Here is a 16,239-nt window from a genome sequence, read left to right as displayed (position 1 = left end):
TACTTAAGATTCTGAAGATGAGTTGGAGATAGTTCTTAATGAAGATGGAGGATCAACATCTCATTGTGGTAGTACTCGTCAACGTTGTAAGTACATTAGGCGTGATCATTTAGAAGGGCATGAATGGTTATTTCACGACTATTTTGTAAAATCACCAATATATCGCTCAAATCTATTTCAAATGAGATTTTGTATGGGTTGTGAACTTTTTCTTCGTATTCAGCGTGAGGTTGAGGTTTATGAGTCTTATTTCATCCAAATAAGAAATAATGCTAGAAGATTTGGTCTATCTTCCGTGTAAAAGATAACTATAGCACTTAGAATGCTTGTGTATGAAGTTGCTGTCGATTTCATAGATTAATACATACAAATTGGAGAAAGCACCACAAGGGAGAGCTTGAAAAAATTTGTGGCTATCATCGTAAATCTTTTTTCTAATAAATATTTAAGGTCTTCAAATGCTAATGATATTGCTCAAGTGCTCTCAGTTGGTGAACAAAGTGGATTCCTCAGGATGATAAGGAGCATTGATTACATGTATTGAAAGTGAAAAAATTGCCTAGTTGCATGGAAATGTATGTGTTTCGATCACAGTCGTAAACCAACTATTATCTTAGAAGTGGTAGCATCATATGATCTTTGGATATGACATGTTTTTTTTTTTTGGTTACCCGATTCGCATAATGATATCAATGTGCTAGAGATATATTTTATTTTCACTAAGCTCGCCCAAGGGCATACTCCTCCAGTCAATTACTCAATTAATAGTAATGAGTATACTATGGGGACATTGTCGATGGTATTTATCCAAAGTGACCAACATTTGTTAAAACAATCACATCCCTACAAGGGCAAAAAAAGAAATATTTTACAGCAGCACAGGAATCGGTAAGAAATGATATAGAGCGTGCATTTGAGGTTCTTCAATAATGTTTTGCAATAGTTCGTGGACCAGCTCGAATGTTCAAAGTCAATGATCTTAAAAACTTGATAATTCTACATAATATGATTATCAAAGATGAGCAAGATGATAATCATGTTCACGACTTCGAGTACGAACAAGTTAATGATAGTCCTCTTAAACTGTCGCACAATCATACAACTAAACTTATTGAGTTCATTCAACGTCATCATCAAATTAGAGACAATTCAACCCATTATTAGCACCAATCGAACCTAATTAAGCATCAAAGGCAATTATATAGGCATACTTAGAAATGTCTGGAGCTAGTGTAATATCTATTTCACAAGATCCTTGTTGTTTCCATTCCTACTAAATATATGTTGTATCAAACTAATATCTGTAATATATGTTCTATTAAAACATTAAATTATTGTGTTACAAACATTATCCTCAAAAGAAAAACTGTCCAACATTCCAACAATATCCTTAAAAGACAAAGAAAAAACATTTTATCTAATTTACAAATTAACCAATGCTTGCCATTGGTGAAATGTGTCACAATGATTAACTTAGTTACAACAAATTAACCAACAAAATAACAAAGTGTCACTGTCTTCCCTATTACTTTTTGCCACAATTTTCACATGATGTTGCTGGAAATATGTGCGTTGTATTTTAGGTAAGCCAGTGACGTCCATCAACATGATTCTCTCCTCCCTTTCCGGTCGTTCTCTCTCCACTTTCTCCTCTACTTTAAATTGATCAAATTCAAGTTTGTTCGCTCCCAACCACAACCTCTTGTCTAACTACTGTATTTTCACCTCCTCCTTCTCTCGTTCATAATGCATTTTTCTACTCCTTAAAAGAAAAAAACTATTTCTCCTGATCGCGTGACTCCTCAAGAAGAGTATACTTCATCTTGAAGAGCTCAACAATGTCCTCAGTTGGCCTAGTTGGAGCCTTCCGCTTTGACATCATCATTGTCAAGAACACATGCTTCTGCTCGGCATCATTTACTGAATCGACGGCAACAAAGGTATGAGTTGGGGTCGGCGACATCGTGGATTTTCGTTTTGCACCATCTTTGGAGCAACACTAAATCCATTTTGGTTGGTCTTTCAACAGGTACCAACAATCCTCGAATGAAAATTAATTTTTCTCCAACGATTGATACATGAGTTTTGCTTTCTCAAATTTGCAAGATAAAAATAAAAATAAAATGTTTAGTACGTATTTATCCAAAAATATAATAAAACGTATGTACAAGAACTTGTGGATGGATATACATTATCTTACTCGATCATGCTAGTTTGGTTTTACCATTCGACTTGGGCTAGTTTTGCAAAGAATTTATTGGTCACTTTTTGAATCGCTAACCACCAATGCATTAAGGATCCAATGGTCTGCTCCATTGTACTTTGCTTATACTGATTGAAGTATAAAAAAAAATTTCTTCCAAAGTTGGGCATGTTTTTAATCGGTCACTTGTATTGCATCTATTAAAGTATTTAACCATATTGATACAAGTAGTTTATCTTCCTCTTGGGTGAAGTTGGCACCTCTATTGGATTTCTTTATGGTAAGAACCTCCATTTGGTGTGGGGGTGGAGAGTCTTCCACTAACATTGGACTGTGTTGAGTTTAACTCAAGAAAGTGTGGTCAATGTTAGGATCTTGAGTTAGGAGGGTTGTGAAGAACATATTTTCATGCTCTTGTGAGTCTATCTCTATACAATCATAGAAAATAATGGAATTTAAACATTAGAAACTCAATGGTCAATGGTGAAAGCATTTTGCAACCTGGCTTAGGAAAAGAATGGTGACATCAAGAAAATGGCAATAACTTATGGCTGCAACACTCAATTGTCAATATTGTCCATCTGAGTTACCTTGCCATTGAGTTTTTGCACATATCCTTTGTCCCCACTCAAGTTTCACATCATCACAATCGAAAAGGAAAAAAAAAAAGGTATTATAGGGGCAATGAAGTTGCTACCAACATGGGTTGATGGGACAAGGGCGCTGCCCCCTTGTACGCCCACCCAACATCTCAACATTGCACTAAACATGTCACAAAACAAGTTATAAGACACATCATGTCATGACAATTTTTCTTATCTACCTTATCAGCTAAGAGCACCTACATTTAGCTCTCCAAATCCAACCAAGTAAAATGCAAAAAAACATACAGGTATTATTGCAACAATGCTCAAAGTTAATGCGAAAAGCAGTGATGGGGTTGCCATATAAACCAACAAGGGTCAAGTCACCTTGTAGTACAACCAATCAATGAAGCCAAGAAAATACAAAACACACACGAAAACAGGTTATAAGTTGATAAAATGAGGGCTCAAAATGGTCCAATTTCAAGTATAGCAAAGAGCACATGATTGAATGGCTACACCTCCGGGTTTCCTTTATGAAAATTTCACAATAAAGATGATCATCTGGGTTATCCTGCCATATCGATCAATGAGCATTCACTATAGCTACTAATATTACACTCTCAACTTTCAATCCTACCATCATTACACCCTCGTAACGTTAAAAAAAAAAAAAAAAAAATCCAATGACAACCAATGCATGTCAATCCCAAAAGTTGTTATCATAAAGTACATAGCACAAATCTCAGAAATCACAGACAAATGGTAAAAAAAATAGAAACCCAATGTTGCAGAAATCATAGCTTTCTTTATAAAGATGGATATAATAATGTTATCCTTAGAAACCCAATGCTTAAATCACAAGAAAAAATCGAATCATTTTGCAAACTGGGGCAACGTAAATCAGAGTCCAACACACATCCAGAAATCACAAGTTCCATATAAATAAATAAATGTAAATCACAAATGTAATCAGAGACTCAAATGTCTGGTAATCACAATGAATAATCCAATCATTTTGCAAACTAGGGCAGCGTAAATCAAAGCCCAACATGCATCTAGAAATCACAAGTTCCATATAAACAATTAACGTTAGGTTTGGATAGTGAGCTGAGATGAAAGTTAAAAGTTAAATAAATATTGTTAGAATATTATTTTTTAATATTATTATTTTGGGATTTGAAAAAGTTAAATCGTTTATTGTATTTTATGTGAGAATTTGTGAAAGTTGTAATGATGAGATGGGTTGAGAGCAAAGTTTTGAATACCGTACCAGACACCGTACCTGTCAAGGCACTGGAACAAAATATTTCAATACTAATACCATTTCGTGTATCGTTTCGTGATAGTCGATATATGAATAAATTATATATATAAATATATAAAAATTATATTCCAAATAATTGTCTATATATGAATAAATTATATATAAATACATATATATAAATTATAAATAGCCTAGTTTGAATTGGGGTCAAACAATGAGCTTGTAGTTTGAAAAAAGAAAAAAAAAAGAAAAAATTAAAGGTCGAAATATAAGCCGATATGGGCCGAAATACTGGCCGGTATTTGGGTCAGTACGAAATATATGTAATACCTGTATTGGACTAGTGGCCGGTACGATACGGTATTTAAAACAATGGTTGAGAGTGTTTCTTAATCCAAACCTAACCTAAATGTAAATCACAAATGTAATCAGAGACCCAAATGCATGGTAATCACAATGAATAATCGAATCATTTTGCAGACTAGGGCAACGTAAATCAGAGCCCAACATGCATTCAGAAATCACAAGTTCCACACCAACAAATAAATGTAAATCACAAATGTAATTAGAGACCCAACAAATAAATGTAAATTACAAATATAATTAGAGACCCAAATGTCTGGTAATCACAAGGAATAATTGAATCATTTTGCAAACTGGGGTAGCATAAATCAGAGTCCAACATGAATACAAAAATTACAAAATACATATCAACAAATAAATGTATATCACAAATGTAATTAGAGACCCAAATGTCTAGTAATTACAAGGAATAATCGAATCATGTTGCAAACTGGGGCAACGTAAATCAGAGCCCAACATGCATCCAAAAATCACAAGTTCCATAAGTTCCAAATAAAGATGGCAAATGTAATCAGAGACCTAAATGTCTAGTAACATGTAAATCACAAATGTAAATTACAAGGAATAATGGAATCAAAGCCACGTCTAGAATCCAATACATGTAAATACATGTAAATAACAGGCAATTCCAGAGACTTAAATGTAATTCAAAGACCCAAATGTAAATCACAATGAATAATCGAATTAGGGCCACATCTAGTAGCATGTAAATCAAAGCCCCATCAATCAAGTAAATCACAAGGAATACTAGAGCAATATGGATTTCAAGTGAACCCTACAATCAGCTTAGAGCATTTCGATGACACAAACAGACAGAGAGAATGAGAGAAATCGCATGTGTGTTGATTTATGGGTGTGTGGGTGTTGGAGGTGCATAGACTTATCGGAGATGAAGACCGGAGGAGCTATCGAATAGGGACGGAAAGGAGGCTTGGTAGCAAATAGATTTAAGGGCTGGTCTCCAAATGAGAGAATCAGGTTCGAACTCTCCACCCTTGTATAAAAAAAATTAAAAAAGTACAGTCCCTCTCATAAACAACCCTTACTATAAGGTGACTATTTTCTACCTTGAGATGGAGTCATGAATTCCATCTCAAATGAAGGTGGAGGCCCCCTCACCAGGTGCAAAACAGCCTCCACTCAATTTCTTCTCTAATTTTCTTATTTTTTTTTATTTTTAGTATATTCTTATTTATTTATTTTAACTTTTATTGTTTGCCATGGAAGTATAATAAACAATAATACAAAGTTGGCATGAGCTAAATACACATGTTGAAATTATACTTATCGGTATTTTTTTCAAGTAAGGATGAATGCTAATAATATGGTCAAATTATCCATGGTGGTGTCTAGATGGAGGTGCATTGCTTGAAGAAATTCATCAATGTCATGAACAACAATAAGTACAGAAAATAGAAATAAAGAAAAGAACATATAAATTTATGCGATAGACAACTTCACGAGTCCTAAGGAGGTAAATCCACTACAAATTATCTATAATAGCATCTTAAGCTGATCCCCCTTACAATAATAGAAATGGAGGAAGTGAAAGGTTGAAGATGTTGGTCAATCTAGAGAAGAAGCCTCATCCTATCTCTTTTCCTTCTCCTTTGTCTTTTTTATGCCAATCATTGATTTTTTTTTTATACACTTGTTAGCTTTTAAATTTATTATTTTGTCATCCTTAATCACTTTATCACTTGGACTGCAATATCAATTTAATCTGTTGTCACTTTATGATTTATCTTTCTACCATCATGGCGCGGCACCAATGATGAAGGTATGTGAGGCCACGGCCCCTCCAAAAATTTTGACAATATATATTAGCATATAAAAAGTTTTCTACCAGTCCTTCACATAAATATATTTTTATTATTTTTATGCATGGTCTGTACTCAATAATTAGACCAGCATTGAGAACAAATAAATAAATATAGAGTAGTTGTAAAAGTAGCAATGTTGATGTTTTAAAGCAATGAGTTTCTCCATGACCTAAAGCAAAATGCTATGAGAAATACTAGGGACACAAAATGATCCACAAACTGTAAGGGTGGGCAGTAAGGGCCCGCACCTCGCTGTCCCTCTCTTGTTCGTCCCTTCCCACAAGGAGAATGTCCAGCGAGGGCAAGGGGCGGGCTGACTCTACTATATATAAAAAAATAAATTTTAAATATTTACATAAATCAATATATTGTATATAAATATATACCATTTGTTGAAAACTTGAAGTTGTATTCAAGTTACTGGATTGCCTTGGCGTCCTAAGCCAAATTTTATATAGGAGGTTAAGATAATACAATAGTCATACTTAAGCAATGTGGTAGTAAAATAAAATAAAAGAGAAATTTTGGATTTTGAATCCGTGGATGGGAATTCAACTATATTGTTAAACAGAGCAGAACTTGAGCAAGATTTTGTTTTCCAAAGATTTTTTCCCTGTTTTGGATAACTAACAATGTGTTCACTTTTTTGTTTCCTTTTGCCCCCGAGCTCTTTGTTTTTATTTTTCTTTTCCAAAATGATTTCTTTTCATCCTAAGTTTACTTACCGAGAAAGTGAAGGAAAAATAGAAAGTCGTGGTTTTAAGTCTTATTGTTCCATTTGAATTTAATCTCTTGGATTTTTTGGAGTTTTTTTTTTTTTTTTTTTCTCCAGCCATTCCCTTTCTAAATTTTTTGGGCAAAATAATATTGTTTGGTCTTCAAAATTATTCTTGGGTGGAAATGTTTGTGTTTTCCTTATATTCTTTTGTCTTTATTTTTGTCTTCAAAGACGTATATCAATATTTTGTAGGAATTTCCTTTGTTTTTGGGCGAATCAGAGAAGGCTTTTGGATTTGATAGATTTCTGGGTATGTGTTATGTTGATTCTTGTTGTTACTGGCTTTTGGAGTTTTAAGGATGATGAAGCTGATAGAAATGGGGACGAAGAAGCTTAAAGGATGGGCTGGACGACAGGCTGGGTTTGTGTCACAAGTCCACGAACGAAATACATGGGCCATAGGCCTTGGGCCAATTTAATTTAATTTACAACTTTATTTACTTTTATGCTACCTGTTATTTGAACCACAATATAGCTAGTGGGTCTTGGGCCGTAGTTTTATTTTCCTATATGCTTTGAGTGTGTTAGTCTGGGCCCATGTAGGGGTCATCTCCTTTATGTACGAGCCAAGGGCTCTAGGGTTTTTCATCCAGAAACTTAATGAAAAATTCTACTTTGCTTATCTTATCTTCTTCTTTATTTTCTTTCTATGGAGGTGTTCCCCTCGAAGTGAGTAATTTCAGTATATTTTGTCCTAAGTAACTTGAGGTGTGTTACAAGTATTTAGAGTCAGGCTTTCCTTGGCAGCTGCTTCATCAATCTATGGAAATGGAAGAAATTATTGTATCTTTGGTCAAAATCAGGGAGATGGTAGAACAATCCCTACAAACTCAAGATCGAATCCTGCAGAAAATAAGAGAATTTAGGAGCAGTTTAAATGAAAACTCGAACCATACAGAGCACCAAAACTGCAAAATACAGGAAAAGGAAAGAGAAGAACATGCGCTTACCGTTGAAATCTCTATGGTTGAAATTTCTATGGTTGAAACTGCCAGTAACGTGGAGTCGTTCAGATTGGCTAGTTTGGCGAAGGTGTCCGAAGTAGGAGTGTGGGCTCCTGAGACGGTGGCGATGACATTGTACTCTAGCAATGACAATACTGAGATGATGTACACTCATGTGTCACCGGGGCCACTGATGGTGTCAGGATCGTTTAAGGAAGGAGAGAGCTCGTTGCAAAGAGTGTCGGGGAGGGCCAACCTCAACGCTGATGAGTTCCATAAGCTACTTCACGAGTCAGATCCGGTTAAGGTCGAGCTCAATTGGCTCGAGAATGAAGTGAGAGATAACGACTGTGAGTTGGAATAGGCCCAAACGACGATAATGGCCTTGAGGTTCTCTGAAAGACGAAAATGTAGTTAGAAAAAGGCAGTTGAAGAAACACTCATGGAAGAGCTGTCAAAGGTTGAGGAGAAGTTGAAGTTAACCGAATCTCTTCTTAAAAGTAAAAATCAGGAAATAAGGAAAATCAACAATGAGAAGAAAGCTTCCATGGCATCTTAGTTTGCTGCTACAACCACTCTTCAAAATGTTCATCTAATCTCTCATGAAGAACAATGTAAAATTTTCATGGAGTTGCAAATTTTGATCGATGAGAATTTTGCTCTTAAGTTGCTCGATGAATTGCCACCTTTTTGGCCCTTTGATAGGGGAAGAGAAAAAGAAATAGCCCTGAGATTCCCTCCTCTTCTGCCGCTCAGTGTGCTCTACTTTTGCTCTTCCATGGTCGTGGCTCACAAGGATGAAGACCCAACAACCAAAATCATGTGGGATTTCCCTATCTCTCTCATTCCCACTACCCACATAAGATATGTTCAAGTACCCTTGAAAATCAGTCTATACACTAGAACAATTAGTAGTGGCTATTTTGAGAATTCTAATGGTGGTGTTGATGGTGAGGTAGATAAAAAAGAGGTGATAACATGTGTGAAGGAGAGAAGGTTAGGGTAGGAAACCTGGGTAAGAGTTGAGGTGATACAAAAAATAGGATCAGATGATGAGTGCCGATGTACTAATCCAAGATTGTTGCTACTTGGAGTTAATTTGACTTTCTAGAGAGATGGGAGTGTGGAGCGAAAAAGCAATGCCATGCTTCACAAAATTTCTTCTAAGAATTGGTTGGAGATTGATTTTGGGATTGCAGAGGGAGTTGAATTTATTGCCATATCATTTTTCAAGTCTGTCGAAGTGATTGAGCATCTTAAAAGTGATATTGCAGCACGAGATCGCAATGGTTGCATTGTTGTGATTACAAAGATAGAGAGTATTGACTCACTGAAGAACTTGGAAGAGATCCTTCATGCATCAGAGGGAGTTGTGGTAGCAAGAGGAGACCTTGGTGCTCAAATAACATTGAACAAATCCCATCAACCCATCAAAAGATTCTTCAACCATACAAGCATTTAAATAGGCCTGTCATTGTTGTCTCCCAACTACTTGAATCTATGAATGAATACCCCACACCCACCATAGCAGAAGTGGCTGATGTTTCTGAAGATGCCAAACAACTATCACCCAGTAAGCTAAAAAGGAGACAAATAGAATTAAAGGACCTGATGAAGAAGTTAAGAATGTCGGATGCAGAATGGAAGCAAATTGCGATAAACGACTTAAATAATTCATTTATGTTTTTGAAAGATCATGAATTTGCTCTAAAGGAGTTTCTAATACTTGTTGTTCCAATTGATTTCTCCAAGGAGCTCTCTTGAGTATATTTCATTGCTACGGAGGCACTTGAGGTAGTTGAACAGTTGGAGTACATAAATGCTTTTCTTGGAGACACAAAATTATTGTTGGTCCCACCTGTTGCTGTTATCCATGGTTGTACAATGGAAGATAGGGCCTATGATGGTATGGGAGCAGTCCTTAATGGTGGTGTTGTTTTGAAACATAGTATCTCTCCTGAGAAATTCTTGTTTTTGACCCAAGTGGTGGGGCAATTGTAGGTAAGGATACCGCATCTTGTGAACAAGGTGCTTGTATGGGGAATGGTTTGTCACAAGTCTACGAATGGAATACATGGGCCTTGGGCCAATTTAATTTCATTTATAACTTCATTTACTTTGATGCTACCTGTTATTTGGACTACAATATAGCTAGTGGGCCTTGAGCCTTAGTTTTATTTTCTTTTGTGCTTTGAGTGTGTTAGTCTGCTCATGTATGGGTCATCTCCTTTATGTATGAGTCAATGGCTCTAAGGTTATTCATCCAAAAATTTAATGAAAAAATCTAATTTCTTTTTCTTATCTTCTTCTTCATTTTCTTTCTATGGAGGTGCTCCCTTAGAAGTGATGAATTTCAATATATTTTGTCTTAAATAACTTGAAGTGTGTTACAATTTGGGGTTTGAAGCTAGAAAGGGAGAGAGTTTTCGCCCAAATGAAATCTGAAGAAAAAAAAAAATGATGTCACTTAGTACGATGTACCTATTTCGGGTTGATGTTGGATATTGAGAACTATTGAAAAGTTGAAGATTTATTATCTAATTGACAAATTGATTCGATTTGTCTCGATGGCAATTTGAGTGAGTTTGAGCGAGTTTTTTTTATTATGAACATCATTAAGATAAAGTTTCGAAACAAAATAGAGGATAATTTTTTTAGAGATTATTTGGCAATCTATTTCGAAAAAAAATTTGCTAAAAAATTTAATACGGATGTCATAATTGATAAATTTTATTCAAAAAAAGTGCGACGAGCTCAATTAGTAAAACTGATTATATTTTTTTATCCATTCACATTTGTATTGAGAAAAAAAAGTATGTTTTATTTTATATAGAGTTATTTATTTTATATAGAGTTATTTCATACTTTGTATATAAATTTCTACATGTAACTTAGTCCCTCCTCCTTTGTTTTTATAATTATTCTCATTCTATTTAATTATTATAATTTTTTTAAATTTTTACACAAAATAAAATAAATAATTCAATTTTTTAAATTTTAAAATAAAAGTAATATTAAAATAATATTTTATAAAAATATTTTATTTAATTTTTATTTTTTATTTTAACTCATCTCATCTTATCTCATTGTAAAGACAAACGAGACCATTTCTAACTTTGTCTGTGCGTGTCACAGTCAACTTATTTCACTCCCAACAATGCTATTCAAGAAGTTTACGTTTGTTAAAAATGTAAAACTCGATAATCAAATTTATTACTTCTTGAAATGTATATATATTTTTCTTTAAAAAATTAAAAGTTCCAAGGACGAATGAGATGTTATCGATTCATTAAACTATGAAAATAGATTCGGAATTTTGATTATAATCTTGGTTTAAGTATTAAAATAGTCTCTAAATTTTACAAGTTTATTATTTTATTGATTATGTTTCTTATTTAAATTTTTTACTTCATAGGTTTGGACAATTTTATCAATAAGGTCTGTTTGTCAAATTTATATTAACTAACTTAAAAGAGATATTGATATGGTATGTTATATATAAGCATGCTATTATGCGATGAAAAAGAGTTTCACATTTAAAAATAAAAAATGAAAACTCAAAATAAATAAATAAATAAATAAAGGCAAAAGCCCAAAATTATGGACAGCATTTTGTTAAGCGAACAAAATGTGTTGCATGTCCATTATTTTTTTCCCAAGGCAGAATCTGATATAAAAATATGCCACGAATATCACAAAAAAAAAATTAAATAAATAAATAAAAACTTGGTTTACACATAAATTTTATCAATTCTGTTACAGACAACCGAGCCGTGAAACCGTGGGGGAATTGGCATGCCACGTCAGCCCATTAAATAAATAAATAAAACGAAGAAGAAGAAGACAACACAGACGGGAGGGAAGAATTCATGTTAAATAGCAAAGACAAAGACACTCGCAGAGATCGCGTCGTCGTGTCTTTTCTTCAACCATGTCTTTCTTCATGGCCACTGGATCATTGGTATGCTACAGGCAACTCAATCTTTTCTTCCAGATCCAAAGACACTATTAGTACTAATGGAGGTATGGCTGTTAAAGAGAGTTTTATACGGAAAAAGAAAGAATTTTATGCGGGAAAAAAAACAAAAACAAGCAAAACCAAGAACTAAAAAAGAATACCCATAACAAAAATTGCAGACCAATGATCCAGAGGCCGAGTCTGAAAATGGGTCTGGTGGAAAAAAAAAAAAAAAAGAAAAGGGGGGAAGACAGAGACCAAGATCTCGAAGTTGGTAAAGAAGAAGAAGCAGCAGCTGTGGTGTTGTCATTGTTCATTGTCCAGCAACAAAGATGATATATTCTGACAAAAAATGGGTGAAAAACTTTACCAACACTTTTCATTTCAAGCCGATTCCGTGGAAACCTTGAGATTTTGGTCTGAAGGAGCATACGAAAAGAGCTTTCTTTGTCTTGGAATTGAAGGAGCAGACCAAGAGAGGACAAATGCATGAACATTCCTGAACTTAAAGAAGCAAAACCAAGAACTAAAAAAAATACCCATAACAAAAATTGCAACCCAGCGTAAAGTTTGTGATTAGACCCTTAACTATAGCCCAATCTTGACCTGAGCTCTTATGGCTTCACTAAACTCAGTAATGACATCTTTTTGGGGCTTTTTTTTTTTCCTACATCGTTTAAGTTTAGCAATATGGTCATAAGGAGTACTATTGGGAGTACGGAAAAACAAATAATGCAGAAAAGAAGAGCTTAGTAATAATGGCTTGTAAACGTAAACATGGGAAATCAAAAGAACAAACCAGATGGGTCGCCAGACTCGCCACGAACATCGGTAATAAGCTGCAGATGGGTTATTGAAGTCTATGGAGGAAAAAACAAAAGAATATGAAGAGAGAGGAAAAGCTGGTTAAGTCGGTTTCGAGGAAGAAAACAAAAAAGCTATTTACAACCGGTTGGGGAACCGGCGTGTAACCGAGGCCTACGTGACACGGTTTGGAAACGTCGTTGTCCCAATTTGAAATGAAGACTCGCAAATACAGCTTATTTGCCTCATTTCTTTCAGAGCAAAAATTTCATTTCCTCCCGCTTCAATCCATTGTTCCCATCGTCTTCACCCAACCAGGAAGACGCTCGAACGAAGCTCACCTCCTGGTCTGAAAGCTGCGAACCACGAACCACCACGAACCACGAAACAGGGGAGCCCTGTCGTCTTCACGGAACCACTTGGTCTTCTGGGGCGAAGCACGAACCAAGGAGCCCTCTCGTCTTCTCGTCTTCATCGAAACACGGAGGTCTTCTATAGTGAACCACGAATGGCGGAGCCCTCTCGTCTTCACCGAACCACGGAGGTGAGCTGGTTCGAACCACGGAACCCTGTCAAATGTGAAGCCCTAGCCCGAAAACTCGAACCCGAACCCTAACCCTAACCCTAACCCTAACCCGAACCCTAACCCTAACCCTAACATCAAAAATTTTCCCTAATTCAAAATCGGACCGAGTTTGAAAATCAGGTTAGTTCTCTGATTGTTATATTTTCTTATATATTGTTGAGCTCCGATTAATAACTTGGCTTTGAATCCCTGCATGGAATCATAAGAAAATTGTAAATGTTAGTGGACTGAATTTCTATTTGATGAGCAATGGATTCTGAGGAATGTGTATTGAAATTGTAGAATTCACAGAAAAATCAATTTATATTGTCAAACTTTGTATTTGTCAAACAATTAGAATTATTTAAAAAATCATTGATTTGTCCCTTGAGTTAAGATTAATGATATATACAAAGTGTTGCGATTATGCTTATGGCTGATATTTTATTTGTTTTGGCTGTAAAGCATATTGGCTAATAATCATACTTGATTACAATAGCAGTACTTATTTAATTACTCTTGATTTTATTTATTACTAGAAAAAACTTGAGGAAATCATTGAATGCCATCTGTAATATCCAAGTACTGAGGTGTGACCTTTTTTTTTTTTTTTTATCAAATTTTCTTTCCACTGATGCTGAGATCTCTAATTCTTTTCTCCATTATAGTTTATTAGTTTACATTGACCAATATCTCCAATTATCCAAGAAGAAATTCTCATTAGTTTTATATATATAATAGTTTGTCCAAGTTTTTGAAGGGGATCTATGAGCTTGCTTGTTTCATATCCATTCTAAGAGCAATGACAAATATGTGAATAAACCCTTCCTCTTTCTTCTCCATGCATTGATAATTACTTCTTCTTCCAAATATGTTTTTTACATGACAGAGTGCAATGTTAGAAATCTGTTCAAGTTTTATATTGAACTGATTATCTGATATTATCGTTAATCATGCTTAACAATAATATCAATGTGCCTATTTTAGAAATATGCTAGAGATCATGCATTTTGTTGGCTTAAATGGGTAATAGCACGAAAAATTTAAAAAATGAATAATAAAGTATTGATTAGTGGGCTTTCTATTAATACTGAAAGTTAATAGTGTAAGGGTGGGAATATATGAAGCTTTACACAGCAGTTGCCATTGCTTATCTCAGCAGCTTGATTTGGATAGTATTGATTCATTGTGGTTAGTATCAACAATTATAAAATCACTTCAATTTATCTCTTATTAATTCAAGGATAACAATAGTATGTGATGTTTTTGACATTAATTATGCAAATTTTAGCCAACATTCTCATTTGGCCAAGCTAATTAGGATGTTTTAAGGAGATATTGTAATATTTACAGATTATTATTTAGAGATCTTGTATTTATTTATAGGAGATCTTGTATTTATTTATTTCATTAACAGATTATTATTCAATCATAGAACTCTCGTTCAAATTATATTATACTTATTTCTGTACTATATATAGAAATCATATTATTTAGAGATAAAGTTTGCCATGGGGTACCCTTGGGGCCATGGGGTTGGCCATGCGGCGCCCCACCAACAATTTTTTTTTTTTTTATGTTAACTGCCTTAAGAACCTGCTACAATGTCCTAGTGCTGACCAATTTGGATCCCAAGGTCTTGGCGCATTGAGAAAAATGTTTTTCTCCTCTAATTCATTATCTTTTTTTATTTTCTGGTTTTTTAAAAGAAAAATCTTGTTTCTTCCTCCTACATTTCTATAATCTCTAATAACACCTATCTCATATCAACTAATATAATTAGTTGGATTAAATATGAAATGAAAAACATTACGCACAAATATCGCAGTATACATTTCTTTGCAAAATCAGAGTGTTTGGGTCACTTTATTATATTAGAGTGTCTTACTTATTGGTTGAGAACCTTTATTTTTTTTTCTTCTTTTTCCTTGACGTAGCTTACCAATTTTAAATATGCATGGTTTAACTAATACAAGGGATCCATGGCTTGATTTTTCAGAATCACACATGGCATCATCTCAATCATCAGATTTAGTTAATGATGATGTCATAGAATCACCAACTTGTTGGTGTGGTTTGAAAACACCAATAAAGACGTCCTACACTAAGAAAAATCCTGGAAGGAGATTCTTTGCCTGCCCAAAATATAATACGGTAAATAAACTTTATAGTTGTTAGATTTGCATATCGATTTGTTGGTGGCGGGGTGTACATGGATCCATGTTAATTGGGAGTTTTTACTGTGTGCATGGAGATGCAATGTGTGAATTCTTTGTATGGGCGGATATATTTAAGTTGATAGAGGAGAACATTTTATCAAGAAAGAATAAGGCTCAGAAGACGTTGGATGATGTATTAAAGGGCGAGTATGCCGTTCGCAAAAGGGAAGATAAAGTGAGAGAGATGGCGAAGAAGTTGAAAAAGGAAAAGGAAAAGCGAAAGTTATTGTGTTTGTATTGGATTGTCGCCTTTGTAATATTGTTAGCTTGGTTCGGATAATTTTTATGTAAAAAGTCCTTTTGTGCAATTTTATCCTGTTTCGCTTTCACTTTATTGTGAAAAATTAGACTTCGCTTGGGAACTTGTTTTGTAAATCATTCCTGAAACTTGTGTAAAAATGGGACGTTGCTTTTATGTTTTGTAATAAACTAGTGTATTGCTTTTATTGCTTAATTGGGAATGTTGGTGGAGATATTAGAACACATATTGGTTTTATGGCTTGAATGCATGAGAATACCTATGACTGCCCAGTACATACTCAACAACGGCTTTTATTATCACTTGACTGCTTTATAAAAAGGTTGATAGCATTTTAATGCACATTTTAGTGTGGCTTCAGGATGACAATTTGTAATTTTATATTTGTTAGTGCGGCTTCAGGATGACATTTTAATGCACATTTACAACTTGTTCTTTCACAAACTCTTGACTATCTTTTCACTCTCACCAG

Source organism: Juglans microcarpa x Juglans regia, chromosome 7D (assembly GCF_004785595.1).
Source record: "Juglans microcarpa x Juglans regia isolate MS1-56 chromosome 7D, Jm3101_v1.0, whole genome shotgun sequence".
In the NCBI taxonomy this organism is placed as follows: Eukaryota; Viridiplantae; Streptophyta; class Magnoliopsida; order Fagales; family Juglandaceae; genus Juglans; species Juglans microcarpa x Juglans regia.
This window is presented reverse-complemented; position numbering follows the sequence as displayed.